This window comes from Saimiri boliviensis, chromosome 6 (genome assembly GCF_048565385.1).
Source record: "Saimiri boliviensis isolate mSaiBol1 chromosome 6, mSaiBol1.pri, whole genome shotgun sequence".
Lineage (NCBI taxonomy): Eukaryota > Metazoa > Chordata > Mammalia > Primates > Cebidae > Saimiri > Saimiri boliviensis.
The window spans coordinates 86,372,528-86,393,379 of record NC_133454.1 but is presented as its reverse complement, the minus strand read 5'-3'; the positions used below and the strand labels follow the sequence as shown (position 1 = coordinate 86,393,379).

Here is a 20,852-nt window from a genome sequence, read left to right as displayed (position 1 = left end):
TGTGGCCGCTCGCCGCCCCGGGGCACTTTGGGAGTTGTAGTTTTCTGATTCACTGCATACTGGCCCGAATAAAAAAGATGTATGGGGATAAAAACTACAATTCCCAGAAAGCCCAGAGGCTCAGTTCGCGCTGTGTGGCGGGAGTGCCCTCGGAGGCCCCGCCTTTTTCGACTGGAGGAGGGAGCGTTCCCGCGGATGGGGGTATGGCGGTGAGCGTTGGCTGCGAGCTTCGTGCCACAGAAGGAGGCTTAGAGAGGTTTTCTCCTTTCGCCGTGCGACGGTGCCCTATTGGCAAATGCATCATCGTAGCTAAGCATCTGTGTTTAAATGTAATGCTTGAGGCTTACTGAATCTTCACGAATACCCTCCACCCAGGACAAAAACCTTAACAAAAAATGGCTTCTACCATTTCCACCCTGGTGTTAGCTTTCTGTTGCCCGCAGGGGATTTCTAGGTGGCCGGTGATGCTGCTTTCTAAAAGTTCTGATGTATATTTCGCTATTTTCCCATACTCACAGAAATGAATTCGGTATGTTGTTAAATGTTGGCTAATTGGCGATTATTGAAAACGGGGTTTCAGCTGAGTGAAATCTGTACGTTTTCATATGGCTTTGTGTCAGGTGGGAGTGCTCCTCGCTGACCTCGCTGTGGGTGTCTAGGCACCGTGCTGTAGGGGCCTTCACCAAGCAAAGTCTCTCCCTGGCACAAAAACCTCTGTGTTTTTTTTCCCCCTTCTTTTTAAAAGTAATTGTTGAGGTGAAATTCACATGTAAAAATAACCATCTTAAAGTGTACAATCCAGTGGCATTTAGTACATTCACAATCTTGTGCAGCTTTCACCTCTTACCTGATTCCAAGACGTTTCATCACTCCAAAAGGAGCCCTGGTGCCCATTAGCAATCTCTTCATTTCTGGTCCTATTCCCAGCCGCTAGTGATCACTCATCTACTCAGAAAGCCCTACATTTAAAGGTGTTTATTGTTCAGATACTGGAGACTATTTCCTGTATTACGGTGCCTGAATTTGTAACCAGATCTGAACCTTTCTGTCAGAATCCTTGTCCTTGCTAATTCTGAAGCTTTCTTACCTTAACCACACGTCATTTATTTATTTATTTTTTAAGCAAAAATTAGTTAGGACGGGCATGGTGGCTCATGCTTGTTATCCCAGCATTTTGGGAGGCCAAGGTGGGTGGATCATGAGGTCAGGAGTTTGAAGCCAGGCGAACCAACATGGTGAAACCCTGTCTCTACTAAAAATACAAAAATTAGCCCAGCATGGTGGCCATCGCCTATAATCCCAGCTACTCAGGAGGCTGAGGCAGGAGAATCGTTTGAACCCAGGAAGTGGAGGTTGCAGTGAGCTGAGGTTATCTGATGATTATGCTGTGTTAATAATAAAAAAAAAATCTACTGTTTTACTTGACACTTAGAAAAATTCCTGGGGCCGAGATTGTGCCACTGCACTCCAGCCTGGGTGACAGAGCGAGACTCCGACAGAAAAAAAAAAAAAAATCAGTTAAGTAATATGGATAATACATATCTAGTATTTTGGAACTGAAAGCAGTCTGTGAAACAATGCTTAACTATTAGCTTTTGAACTCAGCAATTGTTCTAGTTTGACTGCCTGTGTACAAATACTACTTTCCTAGATTTCAAATGATCACTAAACCATTGATAGAACTGTGACCAGTGGAAGGTAACTTTTTAATTTATGCAGTCATAGATCCAAATTCTCCTTTATTTTGGAAGCAGAGAAATATAATAATAAGTAGTATAATAGAAAAAAAGATGTCAGGGTCATCTTTTTAAAGTATAACCAAACAAAAAGCATCTTAATCTATTAGTTCTGTGGTAAGCATAAATCATAAATAAAGGAGGAGGAGAGTAACCCAGGAGAAAAAATAAAAGCATTATTTTAGGAAGTGGTTGCTTGCTTTTTGCTAGAATTAAAATATTTTCACTACTAACTCCATGATTCTACTTAGGTTCTATTAATTCCAAGGAAATTACATTTAAGTTACAGAGTTTTGCAGTTTCGACTACAGTTCACCTCTATTGGTTTTGACAAATGGTGATTTAGCTATATTACCAATAAACAAACAAGATGGCTGAATAGGTACTTTAGACTGCTAAAAGAATTCTGAAATAAGAAGGGACTATCAATAAGAATAGTAGTTACTATATAATTTTAATTTTACTAATTGGTGAAAGTCCAGAAAACTTTAATGAGCTAGCAATATGTCTTTTATTTTTCACCAGAATTGTTGGCACCTGGATGGCTCTTCAAGTTACTGTAAAACAAGATCACTAACCAAAAAGTAACATAGAAAATACTAAAGATTGGAACGTTTTATCAGATTTTACTCAGTGTCATATACAGAAGGCTCTAGGTAAGGATGAAATTATATAGTATAATAGTATGTATTTATGCCACAGAAACTCAGTAATGCTCTTTTTGTGTTGTAATAACAAAGATACACTATCATGAGTAAAGCAATGAAATACCTTCTTTAGGATTGGGACTGTTGCATCTCCATTTTTGTTTCTGGCACAATGCCTGTCACAGGGTAGTTAATAGATGTTTCTGAATTAATACAGGAAGGATTAAATTATATAGTATCAGAGTGGTATCATATATGAGGCTCAGAAACTCAGCAGTGTTCTTCTTTCTTGGGTAGTAAAGACAAGGAGAGGAGGCCCTATCACTAAGAACTTTGCATTTTGTTTTTAATCTTCCCAACACTTAGCATGTAGTGGGCAGTCATAGATCTTTGTTGAGTACATTCTTTCAACCAGGGGTAGTCATAATTGAGCATAGTTAAACCTGAAGAGGAAATAAAAGTGTTGATAATTATGCTGTGTACAAAAAAAAATCTGCTATTTTACTTGGGACTTAAAAAAAAGTCCTAGGGTCATAATTACAGTTACCATTTATTAAATACCCACCATGTACCATATACTTTGTTAGATGCTTTTTATAGGTGATTTTAAAAATTGACCTCAAAGTTTTACAATAATTTGCAAGAAGTAGGTAATTTTATAGGTAATTAACCTTAAGAAAAGTTAAATACTTGCTTAAAGTAATGTAGCTAGTGAGTGATTCATTCCTTAAGTCTATCTCATTCCAAAAGCCAATGCACTTTCCACTGTGCCAATATAACCCATCGTTAAATAAGATGCTTCATATATGTTGGGAAGTGTGCCAAGTTTGAGGAAAACCAGAGTAAATAATGCGTAATCTTTTACTGCAAGGTGTTTATAGCTTGGCAGGAGAATGATTAAATGGTATCAGTAAATTACAAATGAAATGCTGTGGGAATAGTTCATTTTGGCTAAGGGAAATGGGAAAATTATTCCCCAGAAGTTTTTGAGCTAGGCCTCGAAAAAGAGTGGGGGCAGGATATGGCATATATTCAGTAATGGTTAGTATCCAGTGTGCTGAAACCTGATAAGCCTGAAAGTATTGTATTCTGGGACAAAATCCTATAGGCTGATCAAAGCAAGGCTATGAAAAGCCTTGAGTTTGAATCTCACTGCATGTGTTCTGATTAAGTAATCTCTTTCATAGATTTATGTGACCTATTTTCTAATACTTCCTCATTTAAATTCATTTTATACATTCTAGCCAGATTCAGTCCCTGAAAATGGAATGTACAGATTCTCCTGCTCAAAAACTTGAGTTCCCATTTTATATGAAATTAAGTTAATAGAATGAAGCTTGTAATTAAAATAAGAATTCAGTTCTTGAGATCAGAATAAGGTCAGTATTCTGATCTCAATAATCCATTCCAGTCTTATTTTCTATTATCTTTTCCTTATCTTGATTAGTCTGCCACAACAAAAATATGTGCTATAATAAAGGTATTGAACAAAGATACTAGTCTTTTTGAGTGTTCTAGATTCTCAGCTGCTTTTGGGTAGGTTCTAAGCTTAGCACTATGACATGTATAAACTATCACTCAATAGACATTTGCTGTTTTAATATGTGAATGCGTGAGATCAGAGAGTAACATTATGTGTTTGATTTTAGACATGTTAAAGTATTAGTAGGACACCAGTGGAACAGTTAAAAATATGGGCTTCAAAATTAGGAGAGAGCCATAAACTTGGAAATCACCTATCTAGAGGTGATGAATCAATAAGAAGAGTAGTTGAGCTTGCCTAGTGAGTACCTAGAAGAAAAGAATAAGAACAAGAAGAAGGAGAAGGAGAAGATTTAAGTATAGAATGAGGAAGAAGAGCCAGAAGGGGAAGAGGCAGAAGGAGAAGGAGAATAAGGAGGAGGAGGAGGAGAAGAAGATTTAAGGATAGAATGAGGAAGAAGAGCCTGATGTTAGAAGGTAGATATAGAAAAAAAAAAGAAGTGGAAGAAGAGAAGAGACGAAGAAGATGATTTAAGGATAGAATGAGGAAGAACGAGAAGAAGAGGAGGAAGAGTAGAAAGGATGAGGAAGAGGAGGAGGAGAAGAAGATTTAAGGATAGAATGAAGAAGAACCTGAGGTTAGAAGGTAGATAGACATAGAACTAGAACAAGGAGAGGTTAGTGTCACTGAAGCCAAAAGAAAAAATGTGAAAAATGCATTATTCCACTGTGGTGGACTATGAGATGAAGCCCATTTAGAAGCTGATTTTAAAGACATAATGTAAATGCAACTCTAGGGCCTAACACAGATTCCTGAAGACAAGGTATAAATAAATACATGTTTGTGGTTGATGATGGTTGATAATTGGATAACTCCCATTCTGTCCATTGGGCAGGCAGATTTGCCAGAGTGCTACTGTGATTTAAAATGTGGCAATATAAAATTGATGATTTTACACATACCACATTCCTAGAAACTTACACAAAAAGGAATAAAAAGGGAAATGAATGTATTGCTTAAAATTGCTTCAATAAAATTGTTGTTGGTGTGTATCTTATTTTTTTTCTGGGATACATGTGCAGAATGTGCAGGTTTGTTACACAGGTATCCACGTGCCACGGTGGTTTGCTATACCCATCAACCTGTCATCTACATTAGGTATTTCTCCTAATGCTATCTTTCTCCTAGACCCCCACCTCCCAACAGACCCTGGTATGTGATACTCCCCTCCCTGTGTCCATGTGTTCTCATTGTTCCACTACCACTTATGAGTGAGAACATGTGGTATTTGGTTTTCTGTTCTTGTGTCAGTTTGCTGAGAATGATGATTTCTAGCTTCATCCATGTCCCTGCAAAGGACATGAACTCAACCTTTTTATGGCTGCATAGTATTCCATGGTATATATATGCACATTTTCTTTATCCAGTCTATCTTTGATGCACATTTGGGTTGGCTCCAAGTCTCTGCTATTGTGAACAGTGCTGGAATAAACATATGTGTGCATGTGTGTCTTTATAGTAGAATGATTTATAATCCTTTAGATATATACCCAGTAATGGAATTGCTGGATCAAATGGTATTTCTGGTTCTAGATCCTTGAGGAATTGCCACACTGTCTTCCACAAGGTTGAACTAATTTACACTCCCACCAACAGTGTAAAAGGGTTCCTGTTTCTCCACATCCTCTCCAGCATCTGATGTTTTCTGACTTTTTGACGATCATCATTCTAAATGGTATGAGATGATATCTCAATGTGGTTTTGATTTGCATTTCTCTAATGACCAGTGATGAACTTTTTTCATGTTTGTTGGCTGCATAAATGTCTTCTTTGGAGAAGTGTCTGTATATATCCTTTGCCCACTTTTTGATGGGTTTGTTTGTTTTTTTCTTGTAAATTTTGTTTCTTTGTAGATTCTGGATATTAGCCCTTTGTCAGAGGGATAGATTGCAAAATTTTTCTCCCACTCAGTAGGTTGCCTGTTCACTCTCATGATAGTTTCTTTTGCTGTGCAGACACTGTTTAGTTTAATTAGATCCCATCTGTCAATTTTGGCTTTGTTGCTGTTGCTTTTGGTGTTTTAGTCATGAAGTCTTTACTCATGCCTATGTCCTGAATGATATTGCCTAGGTTTCCTTCCAGAGTTTTTTATGGTTTTAGGTCATACATTTAAATCTTTAATCCATCTTGAGTTAATTTTTGTATAAAGTGTAAGGAAGGGTCCAGTTTCAGTTTTCTGGGTATGGCTAATCAGTTTTCCCAACACCATTTATTAAATAGGGAATCCTTTTCCCATTGCTTGTTTTTGTCAGCTTTGTCAAAGATCAGATGGTTGTAGATGTGTGGCTTTATTTCTGAGACCTCTGTTCTGTTCCATTTGTCTATATGTCTGTTTTGGTACCAGTACCATACTGTTTTTGTTACTGGAGTCTTGTAGTATAGTTTGAAGTCAGGTAGCATGATGCCTCCAGCTTTGTTCTTTTTGCTTAGGATTGTCTTGGCTATGTCTGTTCTTTTTTGGTTCTATATGAAATTTAAAGTAGTTTTTTCCAATTCTGTGAAGAAAGTCAATGGTAGCTTGATGGGGATAGCATTGAATCTATAAATTACTTTGGACAGTATGGCCATTTTTATGATATTGATTCTTCCTATCCATGAACATGGAATGTTTTCTCATTTGTTTGTGTTCTCTCTTATTTCCTTGAGCAGTAGTTTGTAGTTCTTGAAGAGGTTCTTCACATCTCTTGTAAGTTGCATTCCTAGGTATTTTATTCTCTTTGTAGCAATTGTGAATGGGAATTTACTCATGATTTGGCTCTCTGTCTGTTATTGATGTATAGGAATGCTTGTGATTTTTGCACATTGATTTTGTATCCTGAGACTTTGCTGAAGTTGCTTATCAGCTTAAGGAGATTTTGGGCTGAGATGGTGGAGTTTTCTAAATACACAGTCATGTCATCTACAAACAGAGACAATTTGACTTCCTTTCTTCCTATTTGAATATGCTTTATTTATTTCTCTTGCCTGATTGCCCTGGCCAGAACTTCCAATAGTGTGTTGAATAGGAGTGATGAGAGAGGGCATCCTTGTCTTCTGCCAGTTTTCAAAGGGAATGCCTCCAGCTTTTGCCCACTCACTATGATATTGGCTGTGGGTTTGTCATAAATAGCTATAATTATTATTATTTTTTGAAACAGAGTCTGTCTGTGTCACCAGGCTGGAATGCAGTGGTGCAATCTCAGTTCACTGCAACCTCCACCTTCTGGGTTCACAGAATTCTCCTGCCTCAGCCTCCCAAGTAGGTGGGACTACAGGAGTGCATCACCATGCTCAGCTAATTTTTGTGTTTTTATTAGAGACGGGTTTTCACCATGTTGACCAGGATAGTCTCTATCTCCTGACCTCATGATTTGCCTGCCTTGGCCTTCCAAAGTGCTGGGATAACAGGTGTGTGTCACTGCACCTATTAACAGTGCTTATTATTTTGAGATACATCTTATCCACCCCTGGTTTATTGAGAGTTTTTAGCATGAAGCAGTGTTGAATTTTGTGAAAGGCATTTTCTGCATCTATTGAGGTAATCATGGGGTTTTTTGTCATTGGTTCTGTTTATCTGGTAGATTGTGTTTATTAATTTGTGTATGTTGAACCGACCTTGCATCCCAGGGATGAAGCACACTGGATCATGGTGGATAAGCTTTTTGATGTGCTGCTGGTTTCAGTTTGCTAGTATTTTACTGAGGGTTTTCACATTGATGTTCATCAGAGATATTGTCCTGAAATTTTCTTTTTTTGGATGTGTTTCTGCCAGGTTTTGGTATCAGGATGATGCTGGCCCCATAAAATTAGTTAAGGAGGAGTCCCTTTTTTTCTATTGTTTGGAATAGTTTCAGAAGGAATGGTATCAGCTCCTTTTTGTACCTCTGGTAGAATTTGGCTGTGAATCCTTCTTGTCCTGGGTTTTTTTTTTTTTTTTTTTTTTTTTTTTTTGGGTTGGCAGGCTATTAATTAGTGCCTCAATTTCAGAACTTGTTATAGGTCTATTCAGGAATTTGACTCCTTCCTGTTTTAGACTTGGGAGGGTGTATGTGTTCAGGAATTTATCAATTTCTTCTAGATTTTCTAGTTTATTTGTGTAGAGGTGTTTATAGTATTCTCTGATGGTAGTTTTTATTTCTGTGAGATAAGTGGTGATATCCCCTTTATCATTTTTTATTGTGTCTATTTGATTATTCTCTCTTTATTGGTCTGGCTAGTGGTCTATTTTGTTGATCTTTTAAAAAAATCAGCTCTTGGATTCATTGATTTTTTTTGGAAGGGTTTTTCATGTCTCTCTCTCCTTCAGTTCTGCTCTGATCTTAGTTATTTCTTGTCTTTTGCTAGTTTGCTCTTGTTTCTCTAGTTCTTTTAATTGTGATAATAGGGTGTTGACTTTAGATCTTTTCTGCTTTCTCCTGTGGGCGTTTAGTGATATAAATTTTTCTCTACACACTGCTTTAAATGTGTCCCATAGATTCTGATATGTTGTCTTTGTTCTCATTGGTTTCAAAGAACTTATTTCTTTCTGCCTTAATTTTGTTATTTATCCAGCAGTCATTCAAGGGGAAGGTTGTTCGGTTTCCATGTAGTTGTGCAGTTTTGAGCAAGTTTCTTAATCCTGAGTTCTAATTTGATTGCACTGTGATCTTAGAGGCTGTTTGTTATGATTACATTCTTTTGAATTTGCTGGGGAGTGCTTTACTTATGATTATGTGGTCAATTGTAGAATAAGTGCAATGTGGTGCTGAGAAGAATGTATCTTCTGTTGATTTGGGGTAGAGAGTTCTGCAGATTTTTGTTAGGTACATTTGGTCTAGAGCTGAGTACAAGTCCTGAACATGCTTGTTAATTTTCTATCTTGTTGATCTAATATTGACAGTGGTATGTTAAAGTCTCCCACTATTATTGTGTGTGAGTCTAAATCTCTTTGTAGGTCTCTAAGAACTTGCTTCATGAATCTGAGTGCTCCTGTATTGGGTGCATATATATTTAGGATAGTAAGCTCTTCTTGTTGCATTGATTCCTTTACCATTATGTAATGCCCTTCTTTGTCTTTTTGGATCTTTGTTGGTTTAAAGTCTGTTTTGTCAGAGACTAGGATTGCAACCCCTGCTTTTTTGTTTGTTTGTTTCTTTGCTTTCCCTTTGCTTGGTAAATATTCCTTCATCCCTTTATTTTGAGCCTATGTGGGTCTTTGCACATGAGATGGCTCTCCTGAATACACCACATTGATGGATCTTGACTCTTTATCCAATTTTCCAGTCTGTGTCTTTTCATTGGGGTATTTAGCCTGTTTACATTTAAGGTGTCTCATGCTTATAATCTCAGCACTTTGAAAGGCCAAGGTGGGCAGATTCCTTGAGGTCAGGAATTCAAAACCAGCCTGGCCAAGATGATGAAAGCCTGCCTCTACTAAAAATACAAAAAAAAAAAAAAAAAAAAAAATTAGTCAAGTGTGATGGAGTGCACCTGTAGTCCCAGCTACTCAGGTGGCTGAGGCACCAGAATTGCTTGAACCTGGAAGGTCAAGGCTGCAATGAGGCGAAATCATGCCATTGTACTCCAGCCTGAATGGCACAGCGAGACTCTGATTCAAAAAAAGAAAAAAGAAAAGTAATATGTCAACATGAGTCTGGCTAAATAAATTATATTACATTATGTTATATCCACACAGTGGAATACTTTGTAGCCATTGAAAAGAAAGATGAAGCTCTGTAGTTACTGACATGGGATAGTCTTCAAGAAAGATTGTTGAATTTAAAAAAGCAAGGTGAATATAGCAAATAAAATCAAGTATATATATTAAATTGTGTCTGTATTAAAAATGGAAAATAATATATATTCATAACATATTTCCCCCAAAATATCCAAGAAACTGATCACTTGTAGACTCTATGTTTGAAGTGGTGGTAGATGGGGGCTAGGTGTACTGGTAGCAAGGAGATTTTTCACTATGCTTTTTCTGTCTTTTGAATTTTGAATTATCTGAATATATTAACAAATTTAACCATAAGTGAATATATAAGTAAGTAAACTTGGATCTTAAAAAAGTCAGGATCACAAAGGTAAGCAGACTCACACAAAAATAAAATTATTCATTGGAAAAGACATGGAAAATAAAAATATCAAAAGGAAATAAAATCACTTTAGCAGTGCCATAGTTCTGAGGTTACCAAAGTTAATATCTAAGTATAATTCTTTCTAGTCTCTTTATTCTAGTAATTTTGAGGATATTACATTTTGGTCTTAATACTTGTTTTCAAAGGTTATATTTTAGTTTTTGTTCTAATCAAGAGTAAACCAATATCTGAGTGTTTCATCAGTCCCTTTATTTGTGAATAATCTAGAACCTTTACTTTTGCCCTGTTCTTCCCTCCCTGACTTCTAGGATAATATAATTTAGAGTTTTATTTTTTTAATTTTTAATTTTTAATTTTTTTTAATACTTTAAGTTCTGGGGTACATGTGCAGAACATGCAGGTTTTTACATAGGTATACACGTGCCATAGTGGTTTGCTGCTTCCATCCCCCTGTCACCTACATTAGGTATTTCCCCTTCCCAATCTCCCCACCCCCTGTTATCCCTCCCCCAGCCCTCCTACCCTGTGACAGGCCCTAGTGTGTGATGTTCTCCTTCCTGTGTCCTTGTGTTCTCATTGTTCAACACCCACTTATGAGTGAGATCACGTGGAGTTTGGTTTTCTGTTCTTGTGTCAATTCATTGAGAATGATGGTTTCCAGCTTCATCCATGTCCCTGCAAAGGACATGAACTCATCCTTTTTTATGACTGCATAGTATTCCATGGTGTATATGTGCCACATTTTCTTTATCCAGTCTATCATTAATGGGCATTTGGGTTGGTTCCAAGTCTTTACTATTGTAAACAGTGCTGCCGTAAACATATGTGTGCATGTGTTTTTATAATTGAATGTTTATAATCCTTTGGGTGTACACCCAGTAATGGGATTGCTGAGTCAAATGGTATTTCTAGTTCTAGATCCTTGAGGAATTGCCACACTGTCTTCCACAGTAGTTGAACTAATTTACACTTTCACCAACAGTGTAAAAATATTCCTATTACTCCACATCCTCTCCAGCATCTGCTGTCTCCTGATTTTTTAACGATTGCCATTCTAACTGGTATGAGATGATATCTCAATGTGGTTTTGATTTACATTTCTCTAATGACCAGTGATGATGAGCTTTTTATCATGTTTGTTGGCTGCATAAATGTCTTCTTTTGAGAAGTATCTGTTCATATCCTTTTCCCACTTGATGGGGTTGTTTTTTCTTGTAAATTTAAGTTCTTTATAGAGTCTGGTTATTAGCTGTTTGTCAGATGGGTAGATTGAAAAAATTTTTTCCCATTCTGTTGGTTGCCGGTTCACTCTGATGATAGTTTCTTTTGCTGTGCAGAAGCTCTTAAGTTTAATTAGATCCCATCTGTCAATTTTGGCGTTTGTTGCCATTGCTTTTGGTGTTTTAGTCATGAAGTTCTTGCCTATGCCTATGGTATTACCTAGGTTTTCTTCTAGAGTTTTTATGGTGTTAGGTCTTATGTTTAAATCTTTAATCCATGGATTAAATCTAATCCATTAAATGTAATCCATGGATTAGAGTTTTAAATATAGATTATTGTTATTGCATAAATTGTTATATCACATGTATTTTCCATCAATAATACTATCTTGGCTTATGTTTTCAGGCTTTTAAAATAATAATATTATTGAGATATAATTCACATACTATATAATTCACCTATTTAAAGTATACAATTAAATGTTCTTAAATGTAGTCACAGAGTTGTGGGACCATCACTATAGATATTATTTATTTATTTATTTTTGAGACAGCATCTCACTCTGTTGCTCAGGCTGGAATTCAGTGGTGTGATCTCAACTCATTGCAACTTCAGCCTCCTGGGTTCAAGAGATTTTTGTGCCCCAGCCTCCTCAGTAGCTGGGTAGCTGGGATTACAGGTGTGCACCACCACGCTTAGCTAATTTTTGTATTTTTAGTAGAGATGGAGTTTCACCATATTGACCAGGTTTGTTTCAAACTCCTGACCTCAAGTGATCCTCCTGCCTTGGCCTACCAAAGCACTGGGATTATAGGTGTGAGCCACCATGCCCAGTCATCTCTATTGTTGTTATAACATTTTCGTCACCCTCAAAATAAATTCTGTACCTGAGGTAGATATTAGAAGAAGCTGAAATAGACCTTTCTCCAGCTAAGGTTTAAATTTAACTCTGAGTTTTAAGACAGTTCGAGTAGAAAGAGAAGTGTTGTTTGTGGTCCTTAACTAAAAAATTTAAAACAATTAACGTTATATTTAACATTCATATTTCAAAAATCTGAAATTAGTACAGACTAAGAAGTGATTCGAAGGATGTGCTAAAAATTCCAACTTTTTAAAAAGTTCATTTATTAGTAATACTATAACATCTATAAGTGAAAGTACTTAATTTTCCTAACATTTCAACTAATTGAAATTTAATTGACTTAAATCCTTAACTAACTGAATTTTTATTTCTTAATTCAAATGAGGAAAAATAAAGAGAGAGAAAAAAAGAAACTGCACTTGTTAGCCGTCCCTCCTACTTGTTTTCTTCTCTCCTCCCGCAACCCTAGGCAACCACTAATCAACTTCCTGTCTCTCTATATTTGCCTCTTCTAGCCATTTCATATAAATGGAATTATACGATATGTGGTCTTTTGTGACTGGTTCATTTCACTTAGCATGTTTTCTTTCTTTTCTTTTAAGACAGGGTCTCACTCTGTCATTCAGGATGGAGTGCAGTAGCACGATCTCTGCTCACTATGACCTCTGTCTCAGCTTCCTTAGTAGCTGGAGCTACAGGTGCGCACCATCACACCCAGCTAATTTTTGTATTTTTTTTTTTTTCCGTAGAGAATAGGTTTCACCATGTTGTCCAGGCTGGTCTCTAAGCCCTGAGTTCAAGGGATCCACCAGCTTTGGCCTTCCAAAGTGTTGGGATTAGAGGCATGAGCCACTGCACCCAGCCACTTGGCATGTTTTTAAGGTTCATCCATATTGCTGAATGTATCAGTACTTCATTCCTTTTTATGGTTGAATAAGATTCCATTGTATAAATATACTGTATTTTGTTTGTCCATTCACCAGTTGATAGGCATTTGGATTGTATCCACTTTTTTGCTATTATGAATAATGCTGTAGCAAACATTTGTGTAGAAGATTTTGTGTGACTTTGTTTCCAAATCTTGTGGGTATATGTCTAGGAGTGGAATTGCTGGATCATATGGTTACTCTATATTTAACTTTTTGAGAAACCATTAGATTGTTTTCCAAAGTGGCTGTACCATTTTACATTCCGACCAGCAGTGTATGAAGAGTTCAGTTTCTCCACATCATTGCCAACCCTTGTCTTCATCTTTTATATTATAACCATCCTAGTGGGTGTGAAGTTACCTTCAGTGTTGAAACTAAGTTTGAGTAGTTTTAAGACAAAAGATGAGGTGTGCAAAACACCAAGTATACTAATGAACACACACACACACACACACACACATACATTAAAGTCTAGAGAGGAAGAGATAAAATCTTATTAATTTGCACCAATGGTTCCCAAATGTTAATGGGCATTGGAACCACTTGAAAGATGTTTTGTTTAAGCTTAGATTGCTGAGCCCTACCCCAGAGTTTCTGATTTAGTAGGTCTGTGATGAGGCCCAACATTTACATTTCTAACAAATTATCAGATGTTGCTGCTGCTGGTCTGAGAAGCACATTTTATTGTCTCTCTTTTTTTTTTTTTTTTTTTTTTTTTTTAAGCCTACAGTATTCTGAATGAAGACCACATTTTAAGAACCACCAACTTGACAAACATGTTCCCAGTTTGTTTCTTACATGAGTTTTACATTTGTTACATACTATTATTATCCCATTTTACAGATCAGGAAACTGAGGCAGAGCTGGAGCAGTAGAACTGATGGCCTAGTCTGGCTCTAAGTGTTTATGCTCTTAACCACTATGTTATGCTGTTATACCGAGTTAATTCACACATGGTATAAATGTTTATTGAGTGAAAACTTGCAAATAATAAATTTTCTGCAAATTTGGGATACTTACCTCCAAGAAAGGAGATTTATTCTCTTTAAGACAATAGTCTAAAAATCCAAGTATTCCCTCAATGTGCTTGTGTCTATCAATTAACTAATTAGGTGTTGTATTCAGTAATTTTAAAACTACTTATATGTTTAAGGCCCAGTTTTATATAATATAGTACAAATGTGAATTATAATTTGTATACTAACTAGTATTGTTGAATAAATGATTTTGAGACTTTAAAGAGTCACAGAAATTTTTTGGGTCTCAAGTTTCTTCATCAGACTATGGTTCTGTGATTTGGATTTGGATGTTCCAATTAAAATTCAAATAATGACAATCATTTCTTTTTTTATTTTATTTTATTTTATTTTTTACTTGTTTTGACAATCATTTCTTAGTTGAGAGGGGAAAGGGGAAAAATTAATTGAGTGGATGGACTTTTCTTTCTTTTTTAGTTTTTGAGTTGGAGTCTCTGTCACTCAGGCGGGAATGCAGTGGCTCAATCTTGGCTCACTGCAACCTCTGCCTCCTAGGTTCAAGTAGCTGGGATCACAGGCCCCTACCATCATGTTGTGCTAAGTTTTGTATTTTTAGTAGAGACGGGGTTTCAACATGTTGGCCAGGATGGTCTTCAACTCCTGGCCTCAAGTGATCTGCCTGCCTTAGCCTCCCAAAGTGCTGGGATTATAGGTGTGAGCCACCGGGCTCGGCTATAGATGGACTTTTCTCTGTTATTTTTTCTTTTTAACTTTCATTTTAGGTTTGTGGTACATGCGAAGGTTTGATTCATAGGTAAACACATGCCACAGGAGTTTGTTGCACATATTATTTCATCACCCAGGTATTAAACCCGGTATCCAATAGTTATCTTCTCAGCTCCTCTTGCTCCTCCCACCTTCCCATGCAAGTAGCCCACAGGGTCTGTTGTTTCCTTCTTTGTGTTCATAAGTTCTTATCATTTAGATGCCTCTCATAAGTGAGAATATATGGTATTTGGTTTTCTGTTCCTGTGCTGGTTTGCTAAGGATAATGGCCTCTAGCTCTATCCATTCCCAAAGGACATAATCTGATTTTTTTTGACTGTATAGTATTCCATGGTGTATATGTACTATATTTTCTTTAATCTGTAATTGATGGACACTTAGGTTGATTCCATGTCTTTGCTACTGTGAATAGTGCTGCAATGAACATTTGTGTGCATGTGTCTTATGGTAGAAAGATTTATATTCCTCTGAGTATATACCCAGTAATGGGATTGCTGGGTTGAATGGTAGTTCTCCTTTTAGCTCTTTGAGGAATCTCCATACTGCTTTCCACAATGGTTGAACTAATTTACATTTGCACCCACAGTGTGTAAGTATTCCCTTTACTATGCAATCTTGCCAGCATCCATTGTTTTTTTACCTTTTAATAATAGCCATTTTGACTGGTGTGAGATAGTATCTCATTGTGGTTTTGATGTGCATTTCTCTAATGATAGTAACATTGAGCTCTTTTTCATATATTATTGGCTGCATGTATGTTTTCCTTTGAGAGGTATCTTTTCATGTTCTTTGTTCACTTTTTTTTTTTTTTTTTTTTTTTTTGAGATAGAGTCTCACTTTGTCACCCAGGCTGGAGTGAAGTAGTGTGATCTTGGCTCTCTGCAGCCTCCACCTCCTGGGTTCCAGTGATTCTCCTGCCTCAGCCTACAGAGTAGCTGGGATTATAGGCACACACTACCACACCTGGCTAATTTTTGCATTTTTGTAGAGATAAGGTCCTACCATGTTAGCCAGGCTGGTCTCAAACTCCTCACATCGAATGATCCACCCACCTTGGCCTCCCAAAGTGCTGGGATTACAGGCATGAGCCACTGCACCTGGCCATTGCCCACTTTTGAATGGGGTTGTTTGTTTCTCTTTTGTAAATTTGTTTAATTTGTTTAAGTTCCTTATAGATACTGGATATTAGGGCTTTGTCAGATGCATAGTTTGCAGATATTTTCTCCCATTCTATAGGTTGTCCATTTATTCTATTGATATAGTTTCTCTTGCTGTGTAGAAATTATTAAGTTTATTAATTTTTGCTTTTGTGATGATTGCTTTTGGTGGTTTTGTCATGCAATCTGCCCATTCTTATGTCCAGGATGGCATTGCCTGTTTGTCTTTCAGGGTTTTTATAGTTTTTGGTTTTACATTTAAGTCTTTAATCCATCTTAAATTGATTTTTGTGTATGGTATAAGGAAGCGGTCCAGCTTTAATCTCCTGCATATGACTAACCAGTTATCCCAGCACCATTTATTGGATAGGGAGTCTTCCCCGTTGCTTGTTTTTGTCAGCTTTGTTGAAGGTTGTAGATGTGCAGCCTTATTTCTGGTCTCTATTCTGTTCCATTTGTCTGTGCAATTTTCTGTATTATTTCATTATCACAGTGCTATAAAGAATTCCCTGAGAGTGAGTAATTTATGAAGAAAATAGGTTTAATTTACTCACAGTTCTGCAGACTATGCAGGAGGCATGGCTGGAGAGGCCTCAGAAAACTTAGGATCATGGCAAAAGGTAAAGGGGAAGCAGGTATGTCTTCACATGGCTGGCAGGAGAGAGAGAGAGAGAGAGAAAGAGAGAGAGAGAGAGAGAGACAGAGAGACAGAGAGAGAGAGAGAGACAGAGAGAGAAGAGGAGAGGGGAGAGGAGAGAGGGGAGAGGGGAGGGGGAGAGAGGAGAGACAGGGGAGAGGGGAGAGGGGAGAGGGTAGATAAGCATTTTCTGCAGTGGGATGGGAAATGTAGAGAGCTCAGGGAGGATAGAGAAAGACCCACCCATTGCAGTGACACTGAATCAAAATTCAGGCGGCTGCTTATCAGTTGTGAAGGGATCTTTCCTAGCAGATCCATTAGCTCTCAAGTTTCCCCTTTGGGGGAGAAAAAATTTCCTCATGTCTCTTGATCCTGTACATGGCTAATCCTGTCACCCATAGCCATCAGCAAAGAGTACAAGGCAGATTAATCCAAAGAGAATAGTGGTTAACATCCCGTAGTGCCAAATCCATTAACCAATGGAGACTTTTCTGAGTGGGGCCTTTAACCCCCTAAATCTTAGGAAGGACTCTAAGCTTCTTAAGTTGGGTCTTGAACCTAAGTTTAATCAAGTGTCCTTGCCTTCTATTAAGAGGGGCCTTTAACTTTCTCTGTCTTAGGAGAGATTGTCCTAAATTGGGCCTCAAGCCCAATCCCATCCATTACCTGGGTAAAATGTATCCCACCACTTACCCAAAGTTGTCCAATTGGTGCTACAGTCTGTTTCCTTTGGGTTGGAGGTCTCCTCTGTATAGTCCCATTGTGGTTTACCAGGAAGATGTTACTGGACTTCTCTCAGTTCTAAGATTTTCTCCCTTAAAATTTTCTCAACTATGAAAAGTTACTAATAGGAAAACTCAAAAGTTGATCATGTTTTGTTTGACAGCTTGTTTCCTCATGGATATTTTGTTTGTAATTTATGTTTTTATATTGCATACATACAAATTACTCATACTTTCTTTATACAGTTTTTCCTATTTCATATATTAGTATTTCTTTATGTTTTTTATAATTTACTAATGTTCCATGATTTAAACTGGTATAAAGTGATTTTTGTTTGTTTGTTTGTTTTTTTGAGATGGTCTTATTCTGTTGCCCAGGCTGGGGTGTAGTGGTGCAGTCTCAAGTTCACTGCAGTCTCTGCCTACCTCAAGCAATTTTCCCACCTCAGCCTCCTGAGTAGCTGGGGCTACAGGCACATACCACCATGCATGGCTGATTTTGTTTATTTTTTGTAGAGATAAGGTCTCACTATGTTGCCCAGGCTAGTCTTGAACTCCTGGACTCAAGCAATCCTCTGGCCTTGATCCAAAATGTTGGTATTACAGGTGTGAGCCACTGTACCTGGCTTGTGGGAAGTTTAAGTTTATACTAACCTGAAATATTCTCTGAGATGCCTTGATTATATCAAGGTACAGAAAACTTTACTAAACATTTCTAGGTGATATATAAGAAAGCATGTTTACTAATTAGTAGATTATATCAGGAAAATTGTCAAAGACTTGGAAGCAGGCAAAACTGATAACTGGGTTTTCTTTCAGGGGAATGCTGAATGTGTAGGGACTCTCCAGGAATTATCTTATTCTAAATGAGTGTATACTTTTAATCATCTTTGATTGATGAGGCTATTTTACAACTCTGTAAGGATAAAAGTTAATTTTTATAATTCTGAAAAGGATGCGAATGATTTTGGCCCATAATGCAAATGATTTCTATTCTTGGCAATGCAAATAGATTTTGTCCAGTAGAGAATACAAATTTCTAAAAGTCAAGTTCTGTAATGAATTGGTTTTAACTTACTGGTTTTCTCATTAATTACTCATTTAAGTAAAATATTTGATGCTTAACATTTTGACTCCTGTTGTTTTTATATTTATATGACTCATAATTTTATGATTTTGGAAATTACATTTTAAAATTATGTACTTGTATAATATAAGTAGTTAAATATCAGTTTATATATTTGGATATCTCTCTTTCTGTTTCTCTTTTTTTAATTTTAAGAGGAAAGGTTTCACCATGTTGCCCAGGCTGATTTCTTAACTCCTGAAGAGTAATATAACATAAAGAGTAATATTTTCCCTTGTCACAAACAATGCATGTACACTGAAGATAAAGCATATTCAGAAGCAAGAATAAAATTTAAAAATAAAAACATTTATAATTTTACCACTCAGAAATAATAATCACTATTAAGATCTTGGACTACAGTGTTTCAGACTTGTTTCTTGGCATACATGTAATTTATTTCTGAACTAGGATAATATATACATATTGATTTAAAAAATTTACATACGTAAATGAACATGTTTTGGCTGGTATTTTTTGAAGATTTCATTTCAGCATTTCTGAAGAGGGGGCCAAAAAAGCTTCTTGTTAGCTATTTTAGCTGTAATAACTTTGCAGGTGACATCTTATTATTTTAGAAATGAAAGCATAAATGGGGACATTAAATCACCAAATATGAAAGAAATTCAAGCAAAATATTTTAATTTTCTAAATTATTAGAGATATCCATTGTATATGGGATCTTACAAGTCTGCTTGTATCTGCTTGTATGTGTATCATGATGAATGAAATATATTTTTTTAAAAATCGTTGTTTTGTTTTGAAAAAGAAGCCTGCGTGGAGGTTATGGAGGGTTGAGGTTGGGGAAGAACTCAAGACTACAAAGGAAATGAAGCCTGGAACATCAGTATAGGAAAGCAGTCCTATCTTAGCTGTTAACATTTAAAAAGCCCTTTCAAGGACTAAAGAAATAAAGGCTACAAATGTCTGGAGCTTGAAATGGCTTTTATACTTTTGAACCTGTTACAAAAAGCTTTTCTTAGAACTCTCCTTCTTTTCCCTCCCCCAAAACAAATGGTTGGAAAAAAAAAAAACAAAACAGGTAAAGAACAGATATAAAAATGTTGCCATAGCTTATTTTACATTTGTAAGCCAGAAGAAAGGCTTAAAAAAAGAGAACAAAGATGAAGAGTTGCCATATTTTAAATTTTGAAGGAAAAGAGGAGAATAAGTCGTTATATCCTTGAATTTTTGTGAATTGGGAATAGCTCAAATGTAGGTGCATTTCTAGAAGGAATCAATACTTCTCGATTGTGTTACTACTAAACTTATTTACAAACAAGCTGCAAAAAGTAAGAGAAAGAGGGTAGTGTATATTGAGACTATCCTGTTTTTAATATAGTAACTGAATACAAATGTTCTATATCTGTCTTCATGAAGAATAAGTTTCAAAAAGATGTATGAAGGACATAGATTCTTATAAAATTCCTCACCAAAAAGTCAAGAATGATTTTTCTTCCTTGTTTTATAATTTATTCATTATTTTATTATAAAAGAAATAGAAGAATAAATAACATTTGGTGATTTGTAGATTTTTTCTTTTAGCATTATAAATCAAGATTTCAGAAGAAATCCTAGTTCTTTCTAATGAAGTCTAACTCTCTGAAACTAAAAACTTAAAAAGTTCTGTAATATTATATGAAAGTTGTAAATTTTAGTTTCATTACTGATATTAATATGATCTTGGCCAAGTCACCTAACTTCTCACAGAGCCAAACTAGTTTATTCTAAGTTTCTTCCATCTCTAAAGCTCTGTGATTCTGAGTTCAATAAATATGAAAGTAATCTTAAGGATAAAACCACATTTAAACAACTCAATTTAGCAAAAATATTCCTAATTTCAATGATATTTTAATTAATAATATAAAACAAAATTTTAGTATGATCATATATTTTATTTTTTGAATTATATTTTGATGAAAACAGACATACAGAAAAGTATACAAATTGTAAGTGTATATAGCTCATTCATCACAAAATGAACATATCTATATAACCGCTACCTGGGTCAAGAAATAAAACATTTTCAGTGCTCCTTACTCCTTCCTTCCCTCCCAATTACTATGACCCCCTCAAAGATAACTATCCTGACTTCTAAGACCATAAATTATTTTTTTCTGTTTTTGAGCTTTATTTAAATAGAATCATACAGTATATATTTTTATATCTACCTTCTTTTATACAATGTTATATTTAGGAGAATCATTACTGTTGTATAATAGGGGTTGGTTCATTTTATTCTATATAGTATGCCATTGTATAAATTCATTTGTTGATGGTTATGTGAGTTGTTTCCAGTTTCTGATTATTATGAATAATGCTGCTGTGAACATTTTTGTATTTTTTTTATATAAATGTACATGTGTTACTGTTGGGGATATGTTTAGGAGTAGATAATGCCAAAAGGTTTTCCAGACTGCTTGTACCAGTTGATACTCCCACATGCTCAG

The 20,852-nt window shown here is 36.1% G+C and overlaps 1 protein-coding gene across 3 annotated transcripts in view; it reads left to right on the top strand.

Moving 5' to 3' along the window:
- The first annotated feature begins 191 nt into the window (after positions 1-191).
- The window catches only part of SOX6 (SRY-box transcription factor 6), a 785,339-nt gene continuing 764,678 nt past the window's right edge, over positions 192-20,852 (top strand). The window contains exons 1-2 of one of the 3 annotated variants that reach the window (XM_074401148.1): positions 192-209; positions 2,262-2,392. The gene's annotated coding sequence lies outside the window, so the exon portion shown is untranslated. Of the gene's footprint in view, positions 530-1,588; positions 2,393-20,852 lie in introns of those variants that run through there. The other 2 variants (XM_074401147.1, XM_074401149.1) reach the window with 2 other exon arrangements.